The following is a 13,663-nucleotide window of genomic DNA, read 5'->3' on the forward strand; positions in this document are numbered from 1 at the left end:
TGGCTGCAGCATACTTTAATTGAACAAAATCCAAAGACTGGAACAAGTAATGACTGAATTTTATTGCTCTTTAAGAACAAAGCACTCCTCCCCAGAATGCCCCAGCAGCTTTCTGTCCATGCCTCTTCTACAGAATTCTGTCCCATGCCAAAATGAACCCAACCACATAAGACATGACTGACTTAGATCAATACTCAGCCTCTGGAGTGCTTAAAAAAAAAAACAAACAAGTGCCCAGATTGTACTTTCAGACCAATTTTTGCTCTGAAGGTGGGGCCCAGAAACCAGTATTTTGGAGAAGCTCTCCAAGCTACTCAAATATGCATCTAGGAATGTGAACCACTGGCTGACACTAAGCAAGGTGTAGTCAGCCCAGCTTCCCATATGTTCAATACCCAGAATGGGTGAACAAATTTTGGGATCTGATAGAAAAGAGTGGGAGTGGTGATAAATAGTTATTAGCTACCTGGTATATACACATATCCTCATTCCCAGCTTCAGGAGTGAGGCTGAAGTTCATGTCAACATGAGTCCTCCAGAGATTTCCCACTGGGAGCTGCCCTGCCTTTATCCTGCAGAACCCTGGCTGTCTTCACTGTGGGCTTCCAACTTCAGCCATGCAGCCATTCCTCTGAGGTGCTTGATAAGAATAATGAATTCAGGGGCTGGAGAGACTGCTCAGTGGCTAAGGCACTTGCCTGCCAAGCCTGTCAACAGTAGTCCAATTCCCCAGTACCCTCATAAAGCAGATGCACAAAGCGGCACATGTGTCTGGAGTTCGTTTGCAGTGGCTGGAGCACCTCTCCCATCTCTCTTTCTCTGTCTGTAGCTCTCCACTTGCAAATAAATAAATAAAATACTTTTTTAATAAAAAAGAATGATTACTTCAGGCCTGGGGGTTTGACCTACATATATGAGGCCTGGGGTTCCATCCCCAGTACCACACATAAAAGAGCTATAAATGACCATTCATGGGCCTGTGTAATGATTATGGAATCCGAATCTTTTAGAATAGAGGCCAAACCTCTTTGTTAATTTCAGGCTCTTAGGCAGCTTATCTGTCCACAGTGATGTTTTGGACTTACTCTTCCCATGGGTCTTCATGGTCTGGGAAGTCCATGTTAAGGTCCCTTTCCCGAGCTAAGCACCTGTCTGGTTGAACACACATTGTATGCTGGTTAATACCCAAAGGAGAAGTAACTGGAAAGTTATTGGCTTTGGATCTGTGAATTAAGGCAGTAATGCTGACCTCACTGATAATTGTAAAGGACTAAGGATAGAGCAGAAAGATTTTGTCACCAGAACAGACACAGAGAAGAGCTGTGTGAAAATATCTGTGTTGTGGGTAATTGGAGGTTCATATTGCAGGCCTGTCACTGGGTCACCTTGGACCAGCCCTTTCTGCTCTCTGAACCCCCAAACCTCCTTTTAGTAACTTCAATATGAAGGGTAACATATCTTCATATAATTTCACCTTTGCCAATATCTAATGACAATGGGAAGATCTTCTTTGCAGAAACCATTCATCACTTTAGCAAATTACCTTGCTGTCCCTTTGTGTCTGGAAGGAGGAGGGTTGCGGTTGTATGTGGAATGTCCCCAATGGACTCATGTGTTTCAATGGTTGGTATCCAGTTGGTATGGTTTGGGAAGTTTGTGGAACCTTTCGAAAATAAAGCCTTGCCAAAGGAGATTTGTCATTGGAGGCAGACCTTTAGGAATTATAGATCAGCCCAATTTGAAATTCTTAAGCTTTTCTATTTTTCTGCTGGTATGTAACATTGGCTATGTGCACCTGTTATATTTTCCCTGTCAAGATGAAAGCTGTCCCTTGAAACTATAAGCTGATAAAAACCTTTTCTTCTCATAAGCAGTTTCTGATTGGGTATATTGTTCCAGCAATGAGACAATAATTGATATAGAAAATTAGTACTGAGAAGTTAGATGGTTGCTATAATAAACCTGTCATAAGGATAATTATTAGGGTCTAATAAATGAAATAATAAGCAATAACAAATAATAAACAATGATTAGGTTCTAATATACCTAAGAACCATGTGGTTCTTAGCCTTTTGGAACTGGTTTTCAGAAGGAATATGTTCAGATTTGGAAAAGCAGAATCTAGAAGCATTAAAATGCTATTGGCTAAGCTTAATGTGTCACTCTGTTGAGAGTTTGAAAGACTGGAATACAGACATAAATGCAGACAATGGAGGCTCGACTTACGAGGTTTTAGAAAGGGAAAACAACTTTAACAGGAACTGGGCTAGAGTTAGTTCATCTGATATTTTGACAAAGAAACCGGTTGGTTGTATCCTGTCTGTGTCATAAGGACTTGCACAAAGTTGAATTTAAAAAACAATGGACTAGGGCTAGAGAGGTGGCTCAGTGGTTAAGGTGCTAGCCTGCAAAGCCTAAGGACTCGTGTTCAATTTTCCAGGTCCCACGAAAGCCAGGCATACAGTGATGCAAGCATGCAAGGTTGCACATGCATACAAGGGGCCAAAAGCATCTGGAGTTTGATTGTAATGGCTGGAGGCCCTGGTGTGATAATTCTCTCCCACATTCTCTCACTCTTGCATAAAAAAGCAGTGTGGGGCTGGAGAGATTGCTTAGTGGTTAAGGCACTTGCCTGCAAAGCCTAAGGACCTATGTTCGTTTTGCCAGATCCCACATAAGCCAGATGCACAAGCTGGCACATGTGCCTGGAGTTCTTTTGCAGTCGCTAGAGGCCCTGGGAAGTCCATTCCTTCTCCCTTTCTCTCTCTTTCTATGTCTCTAATAAATAAAAAAAAAATTAAAAATAAAAATAAAATAGCAGTCTGTTGAGCTTGCCTCAAAAAATGGACTAATGTGTTTGACAGAGGATATTTTGAGACAGAAATGCATATAATATGTGTCTTGATAGCTCGTTGCTGCTCTTGTTCAGATCTATAAGGAAAAAGAGCAAAAAAGAGTAAAAAAAAGTAAAAAAAGAATAAAAAAAAGAGTAAAATTATATTTAAAATATAGTTTGGCATGGAAAGAGAAATGAACAAGCTTAAAGTCCCAGGCCATGAGACTATAGCCAATCCAGCTGCAATTTTAAATAGATTACTGCTACTGAGAATGGGCCAGCTGTTCTGCATTGGTACATTAGGAAAGAAGATGCCCTTAGGACAAAAGACCCAACCTATTGAAGGCTCAAGCTAATGAGAATACTAATTCTTTTGAAAGGTGAGGGCCTGAAGGAAATATATTGAAGGAGTTACCTGTTCCTTGAGGTTAGGTTTCATCCTTACTTGGCAGGAAACAAAAAAGAAAAAAAAAAAAAAAAGAAACTACTACTGGCAGTGTTGCCTTCATGGTACTGGTTTTGGGAGCATGAAAAATACAGGAAATAGAGGGTCATGGACTGCACTACCATTTCAGAGAGCTGCTGAGACTAGGAAATGTGAGGCAGGGCTGAAGCCCCTGCAAGGAGACCATATAAGCCATTGTGTGAAGCTGTGAAGGTGAACCATAGGTTGTAGTGGGGATCCTGAGATGTTGGAGATACCAGAACAGTAGCCAAGGTGGATCCTGGCCCAAAAGAGGGACTGAAAGTGGCAAAATGAAATAGAGCAGAGCTGCCCATGCCCTTTTGAGTCCAGATGATTTCATTATATGCTCCAGGTGCTGGACATGAAGCTACAGATTTGCATTTGTCCTGGTACCTTTTGATCTTGCAGTTGTGGCTTTATTCAGGAAGCTGAAGAAGGTATGTTAATGAGGGTGAGCCTTGGGGTATTATAGCCTCGCCCCATTTGGTGTTCTTGTGTGTTTCTACTTCCTCCCTGCTGATGTTAAGATTTGATATCAATTGTCTTCTTATGCTATGCTTTCCCCACCATGATAGAGTTTCTCTTGAAATTATAAGCCAAAATAAACCCTTTCCTTCTATAATCTACTTGGGGGGGGGGGGTATTTTGTCCCAGCAATGAGTTGAAACTGCTACAAGGAAGAAAGCTGGACTGCAGCATTTTGCTCAAAGAAAGAAGACAACGGTGGTGGTGGGTGGCCATGATGAGGTTTAGGGATGACATAAGTGAAGGAGAAAAGTTTCCAAGGACCTCTGTTTAATGTCTTAGAATTTGTCATAGGTCTGGGGGCCTCAGCTCCATGTGCTGGGGCTGCAATGCCCTTGTCATCTCCATAACGGTCCACTGGGCATTGTCAAAAATATCAGGCCACAGAGAGCTTGTGAAATCTGTGGATTAGCCCCTCCAGCCTCGGATATTCCATTGCCATTTCCCTCTGCTCTACATCTGGTCGCAGGTCAAATATGGTTCTCGTTTCAGCCTGAAGGCCTGAGAGTGTCCATCTGTGGACCTGGAGTGGGAGTCAGAGTGGGAGCCAGAGCCAGACATAGCCCAGGAAGAAGTTCATCAATCAGCTGAGCCCATGTTGGGGCTGGGAAAGACTACAGTTGTCAGACCACCCAACATGTGCTGGAGAGGGACCTCCTTGACCTGCCGTCACCTGACTTTTCTCTGGACAAGCCTGTCCGAGGAGAGGAGCATCCAAGACTGGGAGTAAAGGATTCTAAATTTAGGCCTCAAAGCTACCGCCAGTGCTTTGTGGAAATTTGAGCTTGTTCCTCCCTCTCTCTCAGCCTCAATCTCCTCATCTGGAGCATGAATAGGTTGCAGGTAAATGCCAAATCTTGGAATCTCTGGTTGGAAGTGCCTTTAGGAGCCACCTGGTCTCAGTCTTCAATAAGGCTTGAATCCTCTTTACAGCTTCCTGGCCAGTGTTATGTGATCCCCTAAACTCTACTTGCACACCTTTAGTGATGGGAAGCTCCCTCCCTCTAGTGGCATGCAGATTTATCTTTGGATAGCTATCTGTTAGAAGTTTCTTCTCAAGTTGTCTCCCTGTATTTTCCATCAATAGGATCTACTTAGCTCTGTTTCCTGAGGCCATATGTGTCATTTCCCCTGTGACAATTCTTTGAAGATCTGGATCTAGAAATTGACCAGTTCTGAATTCCGAATTTATTCTTTTTCAGGCTAAACAGCCCTCTCAGCACTCACAGAGTGTGGTCTGTGACTCCTTAATACAGGGCCCCATCACTGGTTCGTCTCCCAGAAAGCTACAGACAACCCCTCTCCCTCCTTTTAGACATAGAAGAAGTTCCTATACTCGAATCTTGTGTCTCAGTACTACCTGTGGAGTCTCCTCAGGGACTCCAAAGGGATGCCATTCTATTGCTGTTGGTTACCCCAGAGGCCAGCTCAGAGTCTTGCTCAGAGTTGGTCTCAGCACTTATACACTAAGGCAGTCAGGAGGCAGAGGCTTTGGGTGAGCACATGTGAATGTGTGCATGTGCTTGCACTCTGAGAGTGACCTGAAGTGGAAAAGTAGGGATGGGCCGCAGATGACCCCAAATGATCCCCATATATTCACATACCCCTCCATGACTCACCTGATGCCTGGGACATTTGGCACACAGTGCGGGCCTGGTAACATTGATATTCATCAGTACCTAAGGCCTAGTGAGACTAGTATCTATATGTGCAGCTTCCCATGGCCCCTGGAGAACTACACTTCTGTGTGTAATTTGCCAGTCTTGTTTATATCCCCTGGTGCTGCCAGAGGCAGGCGGAGGTGGCTGTGTCCCATCTGTTGGCAAGAATGATCTGGGGATCCATCTGAAGCTGTAGGAAATAACTTTGTCCCATCAGTTGGCAAGGGTGTTTCTGGCCAGTTGAGGCAGATGGTGGCTGCGCCCTGTCACTTGATGGGGGTATTCCCAGCTGTCTGCTGAGGAGGAGAAGCAGCTGCCCTGGCAAGCGGCTGGGGTATGCTGGTCATGCCCACTCTGACGTGGTCCGTCCTCTTGACACTCAGCTGTCATCAGCCCCAATCACCAAAGGGAAGTCAGCCTTGCCAGAACTCAAGGTCATGAGAAGGACACTTCAATTATTCCAATGTCATCTGGCTAGGTCCCAGTGGAGTGGACAGCCACTGGCTTCAGGGCTGGCTGGAGGGAGTGTGTGCCAGAGCAGAAGAGGGCAGATGAACTAAAGGAGAGCAAAGGCCTGCAGGGAACCTGCTGGCCACATCATGGAGAGAGGTAGCAGAGGCACCCAGATACACAGTCACAGAATGGGGACTTTCAGCACCTTCGTGTGTGGGTGTTGGAATGTCAGGAGCAAGTATGGTGTGGGAGGCAGAAAAGCCTAGGCTCTGGCTTGGTCCTCCTGCTTCTTTACTGGCTGGTCCTTATTTCACCTGCAAAAATAATGATATTGGGAAAGCCTCAGGTCACACTCCTGGCATACACTAAAGAAATACAAAGCCCCTTCTCAACTTGCTGTCCCTCTGGGCTCCATGCCATGACAGATGGAGGCTGACATGCCTTTCAGGGGCCAATACCAGGCTTGTTTGGGGCTCCATACCCTTTATTTGGGAAGTTTAGTCCACATAGAAGGAAGAAAGGGGGGAGTAGAGTCACTGGGAGTGACTTACTGGCCAGCCATGGCTGCCATCTGGGGATTCCTGGCATTCTCCACATGTGGAATCCATCTGGAAAATCTAGCCAGGGGCAGAAAGCACACTAACTTCAGTACCCAGGGCTCTTCCTTCATCCCCTCCCCAGAGGTGAGGGGTGAAGTTGGTACAAATGAGGAATCTGAGGCCATGGTCAGTGAATTCTCCCAGGCACAGCTGTAGGATCAACAGAGGATTTAAATCTATCTGACCATACTCATTGTCTCCTTAACCTTCCATATCATCACCCTATTTGTCCATCCCACCCCCAGTATCCTAGTCCTGGGCTATGACAGGCTAACTCTTCAGAATTTCCAAAACAGTCCCAGTGTTTGCCTGCCTGTGTTTCTTCCTCAGCCAGCTCCTTGAACCTGGAATATCCATGCTACCTTACTCCCCTCCCCCCCCCTTACTTCCAGCCTTGCTCAGCTCCTGGACCTGTGGAAATCCTCCTGTGGCTACAGAGCCATGACACAATATCTCTTCTGATTTCTGGAAGTTGAGGCACTTCCTGTGTTCCCAGAGAGCTTTGCTGGGGTTTTGTCCTATGTTACTAGATGCTGTGCTCTCAGAGCAAGATGAAGCTTGGAAAAGCAACCCAGGAGAACCAGAGAGAGGATGGGGCTTCAATGCTTGCCAGCTTCTCCCTCATGGACTCTTCCCTGCCAGACGTCCTCAGGGCTCTAAACCTCTTCCCCTCCTTTGCCTTCTTCTCTTTCCCTCTTCTCCTCCCCTTCTTCTTTCTTTTTCTAGTGGTATTCATCTATGATTGTGGCCTTAATGACAGTATTTTTTTTTCAGTCAAACATGTTTATTTTTAGTTACTAGCTTTGTTGTTAGTCAGCTACATCCATCTGTCTTTAAAACAATATCTGTACTAATGGAATACTGAATTGCACACTAATCTTGAGAGGCACAATAATGCTTAGTTATTGGAATAACAATTTTTATTTCACACTTCAAAGTGAAAACCAATCTTGATGTCTTCCTATGTGCTCACTATGTGCTCACTGCTTCTGCCTCACTCCACCAGGGCAAGTCTGCTCATCTTCAATTCAGTATCTCAACATCACCCATCAGCTGCCACCCCTCTAAACCTGCTCTTCTCCCCATTTCCCTTGTCTCAGTGGACAGCAGTACCACATCCTCCCCATGTCCCTTGTCTCAATGGACTGCAGTACCACATCCCGACCAGAATTCTGGAGTCATCCTCCATCCTTGCCTCTGCTTTCCCTCCACCGCATGCAGCATGTCACTCTTCATACAAGCTCTGGTCTGGTGCTGCTACACTATCCAGCCTCCCAAGCCATTGCCTTTCAACTGAACACAACTTCCTTTCTCTTTCTGTTCCCACAGTGTCCCTGCCACCGGTTCATTTCCCACAAAGTAGGCAGAAGGAATATTCTCAGAGGTAAAGCAGACTGTGTGTAAGTGCCGTGATTAGCCCCCACCCATCTCAAGTGGTTTCTCAGAGATTTGAGAATAAAATCTCCAGTCCTGTGGCATCTCACCGTGCTCTTCTTCCCATCTGCTTGTCCATGCCTGCAGAACAATATCCCAGGCCACTTCTGGTCCCAAGCTTCACTGAGCCTTTTGCTTTGGCCTGGAACACATCTGCCCATGCCCTTCACTCTGCTAGTACCTCAGGAGAACAGCACTTGCCTAGCATGTGTGAGGCCCTAGGGTCAATCCTTAGTAGTGAAAAAAAAACAGATGATACTTGAAGAAATGAGTAATCAAGTATTTCTAATCCATGAAAAGTTATATATAATAGGCACTAGACAGGGAGGGAGAGGATCAGAGTACACAGGAGGAGCATCTAACCTAGGCTTGAGAACAGAAGTATGAGAAGACGTCTAGGAAGAGGTGGTGGCACCAGAGCGGAGTCCTAGAGAACACATACAGATTGATGAACTAGTAATTTACAGGTAGTCCAGAAGCATTAGTTAGCTTATGAATGCAATATCCAAACTCTCAGGGTGAGATAGACCCAGGGTCCCTGACTATCCAAGTAAGCTCTGACCTTTGGTTTCTCAGTTCTGTGTCCTCTGCGATCAAAAATGTGGTCAGATTCCTCATATACTTGCAGCTTTCCTTACAGCACAGCCAGGTCCAGAGGGCAGAGAAGCTGTGTGCTTGCTGCCTGCCTGCCTTCTGTCAGCCAAGGGCCCCAGGAGGAGGGCAGAACCACAGAGATAACTGCTATGAAGGCACTCTGTCCCTCTCTCAATGTGTTCTCCCACCTCTAGGCTCTCCTTGGCATTAAAGCTGTAGTTTCTTCACCAGCAACAGTTTTGGCTCCCAGGCAACATTTGACAGTGTCTGGAGACATTTTCAATTGTCACATTAGGGGCACAATGGGAGGTAACTGCAAGAGTCATCTAGGAGATAGAACCAGGGAAGCTTCTCTACATCCTGCTATGCACAGAAGAGCTCCACAGGAAAATGCAAGGGGCCCTAAAGTGCAAAAGTACCGAAGACAGGGAAATCAAGCTCCAAAATGAAGGTTTGGGTCAAGACACAGCAGAAACACCCAAGGAAGTTGTGAAGCCCACCAAAACTTGTGTTCCAGCCAAGGCCAATTGGAACGGAGCCTCTGTGCTCAGGGCCTGGGCCTTAGCATTTATATAACCTCACCAGGTAATTTGCATGTGAAGCTGGAGCTGAGACCCTCATCTCCTGGGAAGTCTGTCAAGATAGACTCTGCAGATGGTTAAATCACCTAGTATCCTTTACCTCAGATATCTGGCTCTATTAGACCCTCATGTGTGAGGGGCACTTTGGCAAATGTGGCAGCTGCACATTGGCATCGCCAAGCTCTGAGAGACCAGTATAACCTTCCGTTCTCCCTTCCCCCTACCCATCTCTGAAGAAGGAGGGGGCTGATAGAGGAGAGGGGAAGGGGTTGGGGAACACAGCTGGGATTCCAATCACCTCCAACCACAAAAATCCATATCAAGCCATCTCTCCCCCCTCCTTCCCACTCCAGACTGAGCTGTACAGAAGCACCCCACTTCCTGAAAGTAGCCCAGAGGCCCCGAGCTAACGTGCGGACAGGGCTCAGCATGTGGATGGTAGGAGGAGGGGAGGCAGCCCCTAGCTTCCTGAGTTGGCCCTGGCTTGGGAAGGGAAGCTCCCTGTACCTCTCAAATCCCATCAGTCTCTGAACCAGAACAGGCTTCCTGTCCAGAGAAAGAATGATGTTGGGTAAGAGCAGGGAAGGTGGGTTCTTCATTATAGGACAAACTTTTGCTCTCCCTGTAGAATGTAGATCTAATCTGATCCACCTTCCTCTTGCTGGTTATCCAAGTGTGGGTCTTCCTTCCAGGACATCCTCTGGTAGCTCCACTCCTCATCGAGGCAGCAAGCCCTGCTTACAGGCTGGGACATTCCACCCAAAGCCATTTATCACCTGTGCTTCTGGCTACTCTGAAGGAAAGACAGAGGCAGGAAGATTATGTAGTTCCAGGCCAGCCTGGGCTACATAATCAGAATTTGTCTCAAAAACCCTCAGGTTGAGGATGTGGCTCAATGGTAGATTACTTGCTTGCCTAGCATGTTCAAAGTCCTAGATTACATCTCTAGCAAACTAAAAATAAATGCTGTTTGTCTACTGAGGACCAAGTGACCTAAAAAAATGATAGGGCTGGAGAGATGCTTAGGGGTTGAGCGCTTGCCTATGAAACCTAAGGACCCTGGTACGAGGCTCGATTCCCCAGGACCCATGTTAGCCAGATGCACAAGGGGTCACACATCTGGAGTTCATTGGCAATGGCGGGAGTCCCTGGTGCGCCCATTCTCTCCCCCTCCCCCCGTTTGTTTCTCCTCTCTGTTGCTCTCAAATAAATAAATAAAAATAAAAAAATAGAATGAGGCTTTGGTGAGACTCTGACCAAGAAATCTTTTCAAGTCTAGGGGCTTCTGGGACTGGTGATCGAAGAGGCAAGAGTTCTGCCAGGATCAGACCAGAAGCCTGTAAGGAAATTTATAAGCTAAGGCAAATGCAGACTTCCAGGCAGATTCCAGGGGTCGAAGCTGGCCAGCTGTGGCCTGAGGGATAGAGCAGAGTCAGAAGCAGAATAAGGCTGCAAGGCAGATTCATACCATATGTCTATGCCTGGTGGGGCCACCTTACAACCGCTGACAAGCTCCAGAAACACTAGAAGGAAAGCTGTCTGCCTTGGTGAGGGGAAAGGGAGAGGGTGGAAAATAGTATGCAGGTGACATTAGAGTCAGACATTGAAGCATGAGGGAGAAATTGCAGAAGACTGAGGAAAGTGATCTACACGCAGGACCCAGAGGCAGAGGAAACACCCCGAGGTATGCTGTGTGGGGGACATGCTTCACTGGGCCTCATGGGGAGAACATCTATGGTAAGCAGGATAGGAGTAGAGCTGAGGCTAGAGAAGGTAAGGTTTGTGTCTATTTGAAGTAGAATTTCCATGTGTGCATATTGATTTTTCAGGATTGTAAAATGAAAACTGTAAGTTGAGTCACCCAAAGTGGAGGACTATCTGTGCTTGTAGCAGGATCATCTTATTGTTGGGATAAAGCACCCAACTGAAAGCAGCTGATAAGAAGAATATATTTTAAAATATATATTTATCTATTTATTTGAAAGAGAGGAAGAGACATAGAGAGAGAAAGAAAATGGGCACACCAGGGCCTCCAGTCACTGCAAACAAACTCCAGATGCATGCACCACCTTGTGCATCTGGGTAACGTGGGTCCTGGTGGATGGAACTGGGGTTCTTAGGTTTTGCAAACAACTGCCTTAACTACTGAGCCATCTCTCCAGCCCAAGAGGAACGTTTATATGTTGATTTACAGTCTTGAGGGGAAGTTTCATGATGGCAAGGGAAAACATAGTATGAGCAGAGTAATAGCTGAGAGGTGGCAGAGAACCATGGTATAGTTCAACAGTTTGTATGGGAGACTGTATAGCATTACAACCTTGAACTCGCTATTTAGCCTAGGCTGACCTTGAACTCACAGTGAGATTCCTGCCCCAGCCTCCCAGGTATTGACATTATAGTCATGTAACACTCTACCTGGCTCAGTTTTCCTTTAGAATATATGACCTTTGTGCATGCCATGCCCTTACCCCTACCTGGACCATTCTAGCCCTCCTTCCACCAAGCCTAACCCTAACTGCACAACCCACACTTTGGGCTGGGTCCTGATCCCTGTCTCAGCTTTGCAATTCTCAATAGGCCAGCATTAACTGTTTCTTTTCAGCTCCTCATCCCCTGGTACTCTCCCACCTTAGTGCTTAGCAACCTACACAACAATTTCTGGTTGCTGCTCTGGCAAGATTGTAAGCTGAAGGCAGGCAATGTTGGCGACTGTTCCCTCACTGCTGTCCGCCAGCTTCCTGCACAGTGCATGTGCTCATAAATGTTGAAGAGAGGAAAGAAGGAAAAAGATGTATCAAGACAGATGCCCAGCTCACGGGAATGGCATCACTCCTAGAAACATTCAGGAATGGGCAATGAGAGGTGGGAATAGAAGAGTTTTTTTTTTCTTTGGGCCCAGCTGAGCTGGGCGCATCTGGGGGTCATCACAGAGTATGCGTAGGAGTAGGCTGTCAACTGAGTCTGGAGCTCAGAGGGGCAGTTTGGACTGGAGTGGTCTGCTGAGAGGTGAGAGCTAAAGCTGTGGGAATGAATTTGAAACTTGATGTTTTTGATTCCTAAGTAAACAGCCAGCCAAGAACCAGTATATTTTGAAACACTGGTGGCCAAGGATGTGACAGGAAGAGGTGAAGGAAGACTGCGGGAAGTGGCGCCCTCCCTCAGTGGGGTACAGGGGAATCCCGCCTCTGGAACTGCCCCAGCTGTCACACACCTCCATGGGGGACAGAGGGTTCTGGCTGGGGTGGAGGGCTGGTTTAGAAAAGAGGAATGGCTAGAATCCCTTCCTCTGCTAGGTGCCCAATTCTTCTTAGGTCCTTGTCCCTGGCAGAAGCCTGTGTACCCTCATTTGCTACAAGCCTGCCATTTCTGTGGCACCCTTTTCCCTCATCTCTTCCCTGCCCTAGGCCAGCCTCTGTAACTCAATGCTTTGCTCCTTCCTGAGCTGGGTCTAGGAACCCAGCCAAACATTGTGCTTCCTGGCCTGGGGATGACTCAAGCTTCCCTCCCCAGCACCCCTAGCCCAGCTTCTGGGCCATGCCATCAGCTGAGCAGCAAGAGCAGTTGAAAGGCAGCTGAATCCAAGAAAGGGTGCTGGGGAAGAGGGACTGGGGCTCTGCTCCTACTCCTGGCCAGGGGTCATCCTGCTGCAGGGAGTTTAATGTCAGGAACAGGGCAAGGGGTACTGCAGGCATGCTGTAGAAGCTAGGGTTGCTGAGAGGCCTGGCAGGTTAACATGAGCAGGACAACCACATGATCTTACCATAGAACGAGCAGGTCATTGGAATTTTTTTTTAATTAATCACTTGATTGATTGCAATACTGGAAACAGAACCCAGGGCCCCACACATATGGCAAATGTTCTACCCTTTAGCTGCATCTCCACCCCTTGTGTTTTGAGACAAAGCCTGAACGTCTCACGATGGAGTATAAGCTGGCCTGAAACACATAGTCTTTATGCTTCTGCTTCCCCAGTGCTGCCTCAATAGGTATCTACAACTTTCCAGTTCGGATTTGGTTGGCAGCAGGCTAGGCATTCTCCTGTCTTCCTGTCTAGAGCTCTTCACTATAAGCCAGGCATGGTGGTGCACGCCTTTAATCCCAGCACTCAGGAGGCAGAGGTAGGAGGATCGCCCTGAGTTCAAGGCCACCCTGAGACTCCATAGTGTTTCAGGTCAGTCTGGGCTAGAGACCCTACCTCAAACCACACCCCCCAAAAAAGAAAAAAAGAGTTATTCACTATAAATGAAGATGGAGGGACCGCTCAAGGCTTTTGGGGGCTACAGGCCTGATATCAAATCCTATTGCCACGTCTTTCTTGCTGTTGACCTGGGGCAAGTAGGTCACTTACCCTGTGAAAGCCTACATTTGTCCATGGGTAAAATAGGGATGAGAATAACACCTTTGTGCTAGGGTTGTAGGACAAGTTAAATGAGTAACACATGGAAAGTGCTCTGTGAAAGCCAAGGGCTGTGATAGGAGAGATATATATTTATCTGCATGGTTAATATGGAGAA

Source organism: Jaculus jaculus, chromosome X (assembly GCF_020740685.1).
Source record: "Jaculus jaculus isolate mJacJac1 chromosome X, mJacJac1.mat.Y.cur, whole genome shotgun sequence".
Taxonomy (NCBI): Eukaryota; Metazoa; Chordata; class Mammalia; order Rodentia; family Dipodidae; genus Jaculus; species Jaculus jaculus.